We start from the raw sequence: 10,916 nt of genomic DNA, 5'->3' as shown, positions 1-10,916 counted from the left end.
TATTGTTTTTCAGTACTACATTCACCACCTATTTCCTATAAGTCATTACCAGAAGTGAAGACTACAAGTAGGTCTGCCATGATAGTCTTATATTCCCAGCCTGCCCTATTCTCCTGTTCCTCTGAGAGAGACTAGCTAGAACTGCTAGGAGCCAGCCTAATCTGCCACTGAAAGAAGATGGGAGATACAGCTCATCTCTCCATGGCCTCAGGCCCTAAACACTCATGCGTGCCGAATGGGCTTCTTGATCAACCACAGATGACTACTTCAAGACCACTTTCTTCCCCTCAGTGACAGTGTCCCTTTTCACACTGGGATTCTTAACAGGCAAACCTGGAACAAACTAAGCAAAATTGGCTTAGGGGAGTTAGCCTCATAAGCCTCAAAATGCCTGTACACCCAGTTACTCCTCTGAATAGCCCTCCCTATCTACACAAACAAAAACATAAAAACCATAATTGGGTGAAAAATTGACATTTTGTTATACACAATATTTCAACCATCAAACCTCTGAATAAAAATCTATAACAATCAAATTTTCAGCATCGGTTAGACTTTTATGGCTTTCAGACTGAAAACAATTAAAAGCTATGTGAAAAATCAGAGGCTTGCATTGAAACCATCTGTCAAACTGAACTATCCAAAGACACTTGTTCTATTGATGACTCCTCCATGTACGAAGAAACTGCTTTGTTAACTCTACTATTATAATCAATGCATCAAGTGTTTGGGATTAGATTAAAAATTCATGGCAGTTCTCAAGTAACAGCAATGTGAATCCCTAGTACTGTCCTTGCGCTAGTGACTGTGTATTGTGAAAGCATCATAGGGAGAATGGCATGTCGACAAGAAACAGAGTCAAGAAGGAAAGGAACTATCAATATCTAACATTATAATTACCCAGATTGTTATGATGACTAACATTTGTAGAATATCTTTCATACCCAACACCCAACACCTCTGAGACAAAATGAGACAGTTATTTCCCAACACACAGTAACATTACACAACATCTTAGGACAGTGAGTGAGGACAAATACCATATCCAACTGAATTTGAATTTGGCCAGGACAGTGCAGGACACTGCAGTCACCTGGTCTTGAAAAATGTGCCATGAGATTTTTAATGACTGTGGAGGTCAAGAATTGGTCCCAACAGCACTGTGTCTCTAACACTATACCAAGGTAGGGATTCAATATTGACTCAAAAGGAAACATGCCACTGATGCCCCAGTTGCAAGTAATGGAACTTGTTTGAAAATCCTGTTTAAAAACAGAGTGGTTCAAACAGTTCCTGCTAGGCTGGCAACACAGTGGTTTTACTTTGATTTTTCAGAGGCTAGAAATGTGTTTTACACTGCAATGCATCATTACAATTTATGGCATTATATGTATTATTAATAATAATCTCCATGCTACAGAGCTATTTGTATAAAATAGCTACAGTGTATAATTAGTTATTTCAGTTACTACAGATCATAGACCTATCACAATCATTCAAGAGTCCATCCTTTTTATTTTTGGCCCAGATGATTTAAGCAAATGTGTCTGTTTGCAACAGAGAAAAACTAACCAAGACAGACAGATGTTGGACATATCTGCATTAGCAATGAAACGAAAAAGCCTGAAAGGAACTTGGCAAATACTATAACCCAAGTGCTATTGAAATGTCCTGTAATTCATGCTTCAGTTAATATATATTTCCTACTAATGAAATTCAATCGTGATGGGAGCTGGCAACAACATATAAGTAGTGCATGAGTTTTTGACATTAAAATATAAATCCTTTGTATGCTGCACTTTAATTTAGAAGCTAGATTTCAATTCAAAATAAGATTTTTATAATAGTAGGATTTTTTTTTTCTGGATGTAGCGTTAAAGGTGAACTACGTCGCTTTTAAAAGGTAAACACGTCAGAATCCAAATTAGTAATGGACTTCAAAATTACAAGTACATTCATTAAAACATATACACAGATTCATAAACAAAATACAGAAAAACCCTATTTACTTCAACCACATTAGCCCAAAATTCCCTGTTATAGGAACCTAGATTATGTCACTCAATGTGAATCATTTACCAGCAACTGCCACAATTACTCATCCCTCCAATTATTTTATTATCCCCATAACGTTCAGATGAAACGACATTTCATTTACAATAATTTTCTCCGTTATTTACCTGCTCTGTAAACAATTGATGACAAGGAAACCAGATGCCCTGCACTGCTTTAAGCAGCTATGATGTCATCAACTCTGGCTAGGCAAATTTAGAAGCTTGCATTCAGCTTTTGGCAGGTGTCCCTCCTTTTTCGGTGTGTAATAAAAATATATAGATCCATATGCTTCCAAGTGCTGGCTATAGTTTAACATTACAAGATCGGGTTTTAAGCAGTCCTGGCAATGGCTGTGCAGCACTTTCCTTTGCAAGCAAGAATTATGGGTGGAATTCTTTTGGAGCATTATGCCACTTATTGGGTGGTGCCAGCATCTTTAAGGAAACGATTCAAAACATGATCAGTTCTCCCAGTAAACAAGTTGACTACAGGCCTCCATGAATGTAAGGTGACATTGTGCAGAAAAGGATATAATATCTGTACAGACAATCATAATGCCCCATGGGTGGTGGGCAAGGAAGCCAGATCCATATATAGGAAGGGTGGTCCTTGGGAGGTAAATTGGGAAAGGCACAAAGAACTGCAAATGCATCCTGGGCTGTTGTACAGATTATCCGGAGCTAGCAATAAGAAGTATTACTCAGACCTACCCAAACTGCTCAAATGCACTACAAACAATCCCAAGAATGGAGGAATTTTGGAGAAAGAAAAGGTCTGTGTGGGGGGACTGGATAGGCAGAATAGGTATGGGAGTTGCAATACTAAATGCAGGCGATATAGAAAATCTGCGAAGGAAATTAGGTTATGCTACAAATATAGGAGACAATCTATGGGAGGTGGGCCAAAGGCAGGTACAATTCCTAAAAACCAGCACAGTCCTCACGGAACATTTAAAAATTGCTCTCCTTAATCTAATCTGCAATCCTAATTGGGGAAAAGGCTGTGCTTAATGAGACATGGGCCAGACAATGTGCTATGGTTGAATTAAATTTGTTAAAGGATGTTCAAGGTATAATTAGGAGCTTATTACATGGACACTGGCCAGTAGACTGCAATTCTTTCTATTCTGTAAAAGTGAACGTTAGTTCCTGAATAGATCCCAGGTGGTGGAACGTTACAATTTTAAATTGTGAATGGACCCAATGTGCTGGCCTTCAGTCCCTTGAATGGAACTTTCATAAATACCTATCCAATCATTAATATTGGCATTTTACATAATGAGTCGCTCATGTACCCTATGAAAGGTAATAAATGGGCAATACTGTAAAGGACGAGGCAGGAAGGCTTGGTAAAGCATATTTCTCTGGATGTGTAGAGGATATTCAGGAGGTGTGGGTTTATCAGCCAGGGTAATTGCAATTGGTAAAAGGTGGGCGTGGGAACACGAGTAAGCACTGCCATCTGTCGGGCCCAAAACCATATTACACACTTAGGGAATGGAAAGGTCTGCTATCATCTAAACCAGTGTTTCCCAAACTTGGGACACCGTGTGTGTAGGGAAAGCCCCTGGCGGGCCGGGCCAGTTTGTTTACCTGCCCCGTCCGCAGATTCGGCCGATTGCGGCTCCCACTGGCCGCAGATGGCTGCTCCGGGCCAATGGGAGGTGCTGGAAGCGGCGCGGGCCAAGGGACATACTAGCCGCCACTTCCTGCAGCCCCCATTGGCCTGGAGCAGTGAACCGCGGCCAGTGGGAGCCATGATCGGCTGAACCTGCGGACGTGGCAGGTAAACAAACTGGCCCGGCCTGCCAGGGGCTTTCCCTACACAAGCTGCATCCCACGTTTGGGAAACACTGATCTAAATAATACTAATAATGTGTCAAGTGTCACCTTGGTAGGGCACAGAAATTGTGTAAAGGTCTCAGAAGACACACAATGCAGCAACGTGTCATTAATCTTTTTATTACTGACCTTGGCACAAAAAGTGGGAATGTGCTAATAAAGTTTGTGGATGACACAAAGCTGGGAGGTATTGCCAATACAGAGAAGGACCGGGATATCATACAGGAAGATCTGGATGACCTTGTAAACTGGAGTAATAGTAATAGGATGAAATTTAATAGTGAAAAGTGCAAGGTCATGCATTTAGGGATTAATAACAAGAATTATTGTTATAAGCTGGGGAGGCATCAGTTGGAAGTAACAGAGGAGGAGAAGGACCTCGGAGTATTGGTTGATCACAGGATGACAATGAGCCGCCAATGTGATGTGGCCGTGAAAAAAAGCTAATGCAGTCTTGGGATGCATCAGGCGAGGTATTTCCAGTAGAGATAAGGAGGTGTTAGTACCGTTATACAAGGCACTGGTGAGACCTCATCTGGAATATTGTGTGCAGTTCTAGTCTCCCATGTTTAAGAAGGATGAATTTAAACTGGAACAGGTACAGAGAAGAACTACTAGGATGATGGGAGGAATGGAAAACCTGTCTTATGAAAGGAGACTCAAAGACCTTGGCTTGTTTAGCCTAACCAAAAGAAGGCTGAGGGGAGATATGATTGCTCTCTACAAATATATCAGAGGAATAAATACCAGGGAGGGAGAGGAATTAGTTAAGCTCAGTACCAACGTGGACACAAGAATAAATGGATATAAACTGGACACTAGGAAGTTTAGACTTGAAATTAGACGAAGGTTTCTAACCATCAAAGGAGTGAAGTTCTGGAACAGCCTTCCAAGGGGATTAGTGGGGGCAAAAGACATATCTGGCTTCAAGACCAAGCTTGATAAGTTTATGGAGGAGATGGTATGATGGGATAGCCTAATTTTGGCAATTAATTGGTCTTTGACTATTAGTGGTAAAAATGCCCAATGGCTTGTGATGGGATGTTAGATGGGGTGGGATCTGAGTTACTACAGAGAATTCTTTCCTGGGTGTCTGGCTGGTGAGTCTTGCCACATGCTCAGGGTTTAGCTAATCGCCATATTTGGGGTCTGGAAGGAATTTTCCTCCAGGGCAGATTGGCAGAGGCCCTGGGAGTTTTTCACCTTCCTCTGCAGGATGGGACACGGGTCACTTGCTGGAGGATTCTCTGCACTTTGAAGTCTTTAAACCATGATTTGAGACTTCATTGGCTCAGACACAGGTTTGATACAGGAGTGGGTGGGTAAGATTCTGAGGCCTGTGTTGTGCAGGAGGTCAGACTAGATGATCATAATGATCCCTTTTGACCTTAAGGTCTATGATTCTATGATTAAACAGTATAAAATTTGGAAATGAAAACTGGCAAATTATGCCCCACGTTATCGCTCAAAATATAACCTGGTCGGGGGAGATTTGTTTCATAATATAAAATTAGAGATTCCGCTATCAATGCATTGGAGAGCCTTGCTGAAGTTAGCAGAGGTTGTATGGGGCACTGCTCAAGAAACAAGCAAGAAGTCACATATCCTCAGGTGAAGTATGGGTGAGGATGTGAACACTATCACAAAATTGGGAAAAGGCATTAGAACAGCAGGAGCCAAAAACTGGTGGAATGACTTAATGCATTCTAACATGGAAACTGGAATACAACACCTGATCCTGCAGCCGGTGATAATCATGTGTCTTATGCAAGGCTTAATTATAATCTGTGTGTTTTGCTTGATAGGGTGGTTGTGTGTATATCAACGCAAAATGTTCAGCAAGACATTGTGTGTTCTAGGCCTAACATCCCCAGGCCCGTGTATGGCACATTAATTGGCAACAATCTCTCATGCGGTGCAAGGGATGTGCAGGCATTCTTGAGATACGTAGGGCATGGATTTGGGTTGTGTATACAGAGGCCATCAATAGCAGCCTAGCCCGGCTGGTTGACATCTTACGGCCCAAGTCATGTTTTCCCCAGATGGCTGGTAGGGGGCCCACCACATAAAAGTTAATTGAGTGCAGAAACCATATCTAGTATTTCTTACATAGGCATGCCGCAACCACTAACACTGAACAATGTAAGGAGAGAGCTAGGAATAGTAATTGAACTGATGGTCATCTGGATCAAAGGACTCTCCCCATGGACGTATTCAGGCATGACAGAGGCAGGGCCGGCTCCAGGCACCAGCTCAGCAAGCAGGTGCTTGGGGTGGCACGTCAGGCTCTTCGGCGGCAATTCGGTGGTGGGTCCTTCAGTCCCTCTCAGAGGGAAGGACCTGCCGCCGAAGGAGACAGTGGCGCGGTGGAGCTGTCGCCGAAGTACCGCCGATCACGACTTTTTTTTTTTTCCCTCCACCGCTTGGGGTGGCAAAAAGCCCGGAGCCGGCCCTGGACAAAGGAGCAAGACAGTTGGCGGTGCTACTGTAATAATGGACATTCTGTATGGAAGTATTGGACAAGAATGGTAGTACACAGATGGCATCTTGTACCACAAAGCCTACAGATTTTGCAGGAATATTAATATGCACCAAGCAGAGGGTGTTTTTCTGGAGACACCCTGAACCAGAAGAAAGGGACAAGTACCTAATAGAGGGTGGAAACATGGGTGCATGTAAAACAAGAAAAGGAGGGGATATGTAGGATGTATATGTAGAATGTATATTTTAAGTGCTGGGACATGTGAAAAGATTCCAGCTTGTCTGGCAAGGAAAGAGAACAGCCAGGTAAAAAACGGAGCCAGCAACCTGCTCAGGTAAACAACTGGGTCAGCAAACTAATCTTACTGCTAGGCCGAAAAAGCGTTTATGGCAATATATAATGAATAACTTTGCAACATTGTATTTAAGGCGAGCACCTGAATGAATGTGGAGAAACACTTGCATTTAACCCTATATTGTGCCATTTCGGTGGACTGATCACTCACTGAAGCAGCAAATAAATGACATACTTCTTCAGCTCAAAAGTCTGTCTGTGAAACTGTGCATTCTGCGTGGCAGGAAAGAACCAGGTCTGCACTATAAACTTACGCTGGTATAACTATGTCACTCAGGAGTGTGAAAAATCCACACCCCTGAGTGATGCAGTTATACTGACCTAACCCGTGGTGTAGACAGCACTATGTTAACGTAGCTACTGCCTCTCATGGAGGTGGATTAACTATGCTGAGGCCTGGTTTACACTACGAGGTTAGGTTGAATTTAGCCACGTTAGGTTGATTTTATAATGAATGTGTCTACACACCCAAACTGTTCTGCTGACCAAAAGGGCCCTTAAAATCGACTGCTGTACTCCTCCCTGACAAGGGAAATAGCACTAAAAATCAACCTTCCTGGGTCAAATTTAGGGTAGTGTAGATGCAGCACTATGCAATTCGGTTGTATTGGTCTCTGGGAGCTATCCCAGAATGCTCCAATGTGACTGCTCTGGACAGCACTTTCAACTCCGATGCTCTAGCCAGGTACACAGGAAAAGCCCCGGGGCAACTTTTGAATTTCTTTTCCTGTTTGGTCAGCATGGCGAGCTCAGCAGAACAGGTGACTATGCAGTCCCAGAATTACAAACGAGCTCCAGCATGGAGTGACCGGGAGCCCCGGGATCTGATTGCTGTATGGGGAAAAGAATCTGTGCAGGCAGAACTCCGATCCAGCAGAAGAAATGCTAATATATATGCCAAAATCTCACAGGGCATGGTGGAGACACACTACACCAGTGATGCACAGCAGTGCTGCGTGAAACTTAAAGAGCTCAGGCAAACCTACCAAAAGACAAAGGAAGCAAACGGCCACGCCAGGTCAGAGCCCCATACATGCCGCTTCTATGATCAGCTACATGCCATTCTGGTGGGGGGACCCTATCACTATCCCACCACTGTCCATGGACAGCTGGAATGGGGGAGCCTAACGCAACACAGATGAGGATTTTGTGGATGAGCAAGAGGAGGAGGAGGAGGAGGAGAATGCACAGCAGGCAAGCGGAGAATCCGTTCTCCCCGGCAGCCAGGACCTTTTCCTCACCAATACCCTCTCAGGGCGAATTGTTCCCGGACCATGATGGTGGGGAAGGCACCTCTGGTGAGTGCACATTTGTAACGACGCTTCAGGGGTTTAAAGCAATTGTGTTTAATGTTTGATTTTCCCTGAACAATTGGGATGCATTCGCGGCCAGTACAGCTACTGGAGAAGTCTGTTAATGTGTCTGGGGATGGAGTGGGAATCCTCCAGGATATCTCCATGAAGTTCTCCTGGACGTACTCTGACAGGTATTTCGCAGAAGGTTTCTGGGGAGGGCTGCCTTATTTCATCCTCCACGGTAGGACACTTTACCACGCCAAGCCAGTAGCAAGTGGTCTGGAATCATTGCAGCACAAAGCATGGCAGCGAATGGTCCTGGGTTTTGGTCGCATTCATGCAACATTCCGTCTTTATCTTTCTGTGTCAGCCTCAGGAGAGTGATATCATTCATGGTCACCTGCTTGAAATAGCGGAAGTTTTGTAAGGGAACAGTAATCCCCTCTGTTTGGTGATTCCCAACACATTAGACACCGGGCATGCTGGGCTGTTTGCATTTGGCTAAAAGGGATCATCCCAGAGAATAGCCACGCTGTGGGGAAGGGGTGTGCCACACATCCACCCCAAAACCCCAGCCCCTCCTCTTAAACGGCAACCGCAGCCACTCCTTTTAAACGGCAAACACAACTGGCATTGGTTACTATGGGAAAGGAGGGTGCTGCAGTTTGAAACCATTTCCACATGTTATGAACGTGGAAGAAGCCTTTGACTTACCATGGCTGTCTGCAAACCAAATTCTGTTGCCCAGCCGTGTGTGTTGTGTCACCATACTGGCAGGCGCTCAATATAAAAGGCAACATGCGACTTTGTACCTAAAACACATGTGCTGTCTGCTGTGGATTGTTTGATTCACTGTGAAAGAGGCTCCCTTTTATTCTTAGAAATGTATCTTCTGTAAAGTGAACTCTCCCTTTTTCCCTACTGCAGCTGCAAATGTTTCTATGCTCCTTGTATCATCTCCGTTCCTGAAGTTATCGCAGATTAGAAGGCAAAAAAACCGCACTCACGATGACATGTTTTCCAAGCTCATGCAATCCTCCCACACTGATAGGGCACAGCTGAATGCATGGAGGCATTCGGTGGCAGAGGCCAGGAAAGGATACAGTAAGCGTGATCAGAACACGTAGGAGGAGATGCTGAGGCTAATGGGGATAAAAACGGACATGATCAGGCGTCTGGTGGAATTGCAGGCAAGCCAACAAGAGCACAGACCACCACTGCATCCATTGTATAACTGCCTGCCCTCCTCGCCAAGTTCCATATCCGCCTCACCCAGACGCCCAAGAACGCAAGGGTGGGGGGTAGGCTCTGGGCACCCTGCCACTTAACTTCAGAGGATGGCCCAAGCAACAGAAGCCTGTCATTCAAACAGCTTTGATTTGTAGTGTGGCTACAATAAGCAATGTGTCCTTGTCCTTCCCACCTCCCCCATCCCACCCTGTTATCAAACCCTTTGTACACATGGGCTTCCTTTTACTAGTCAGCGTTGCCAGTGATCTCAAGGTTTTTTTTTTAATAAATAAAGAATGCATGGATTCAGAACAACAGAGACTTTATTTCCTGTGCCAGCTGTGGTCCAGCGGGGGAGGGGGATTGACTTACAAGGAAGTACAGTCACCAAAGAGGGCAGCTTTGCATCAAGGACAAACACACACAACTGTCACACCGTAGCCTGGCCAGTCATGAAACTTTTTCAAAGCCTCTCTGATGCACAGCATGCCTCGGTGTGCTCTTCTAATTGCCCTGGTATCTGGCTGTTCAAAATTGGCCACCGGGCGATCTTCCTCAACCTCCCACCCTGCCATAAAGGTCTCCCCCTTACTATCACAGATATTATAGAGCACACAGCAAGCAGCAATAACAATGGGAATATTGTTTTCGCTGAGCTCTAACCTACTCAGCAAACTGCGCCAGTGCCCTTTTAAACGCCCAAAAGCACATTCTGCCACCATTCTGCACTTGCTCAGGCTATAGTTGAACTGCTCCTTAGCACTGTCCAGGCTGCCTGTGTATGGATTCATGAGCCATGGGAGCAAGGGGTAGGCTGGGTCCCCGAGGATAACTACTGGCATTTCAACATCCCCAATGGTAATTTTCTGGTCTGGAAAGAAAGTCCCTGCTTGCAGCTTTCCGAACAGCCCAGAGTTCCAAAAGATGCGAGCATCATGCACCTTTCCCAACCATCCCACATTGATGTTGGTGAAACATCCCTTGTGATCCATTGAGAAGTACCCCTTGTGGTTTATGTACTGTTTGGCAAGGTGCTCCGGTGCCAAGATAGGGATATGCATTCCATCTATCGCCCCACCACAGTTAGGGAACCCCATTGCAGCAAAGCCATCCACTATGCCCTCCACATTTCCCAGAGTCACTACCCTTGATAACAGAAGGGTATTGATTGCCCTGGCTACTTGGATCACAGCAGCCCCCACGGTAGATTTGCCCACTCTGAATTGATTCCCAACTGACCAGTAGCTGTCTGGCGTTGCAAGCTTCCACAGGGCTATCGCCGCTCACTTCTCAACTGTCAGGGCAGCTCTCATCTTGGTATTCCTGCGCTTCAGGGCAGGGGAAAGCAACTCACAAAGTTCCACGAAAGTGCCCTTATGCATGTGAAAGTTTCGCAGCCACTGGGAATCATCCCACACCTGCAACACTATGCAGTTCCACCAGTCTGTGCTTGTTTGCCGGGCCCAGAATCGGTATTCCACTGTTTCAACATGCCCCACTGCCGCCATGATGTCCCAATTGCCACATCCCATGCTTTCAGGAACGTCTGTGTCCATGTCCTCATCACAATCGTCCTCGTGCTGGCGGCTCCTAGCTAGGCTCTAAACATACTGCAGGATAATGCACAAGGTGCTTGCAATGCTCACAAAAGTAGTGTAC

Source organism: Mauremys reevesii, linkage group 1, assembly GCF_016161935.1.
Source record: "Mauremys reevesii isolate NIE-2019 linkage group 1, ASM1616193v1, whole genome shotgun sequence".
In the NCBI taxonomy this organism is placed as follows: Eukaryota; Metazoa; Chordata; order Testudines; family Geoemydidae; genus Mauremys; species Mauremys reevesii.
The sequence above is the reverse complement of the archived record's forward strand: the minus strand, read 5'-3'. Positions refer to the sequence as shown.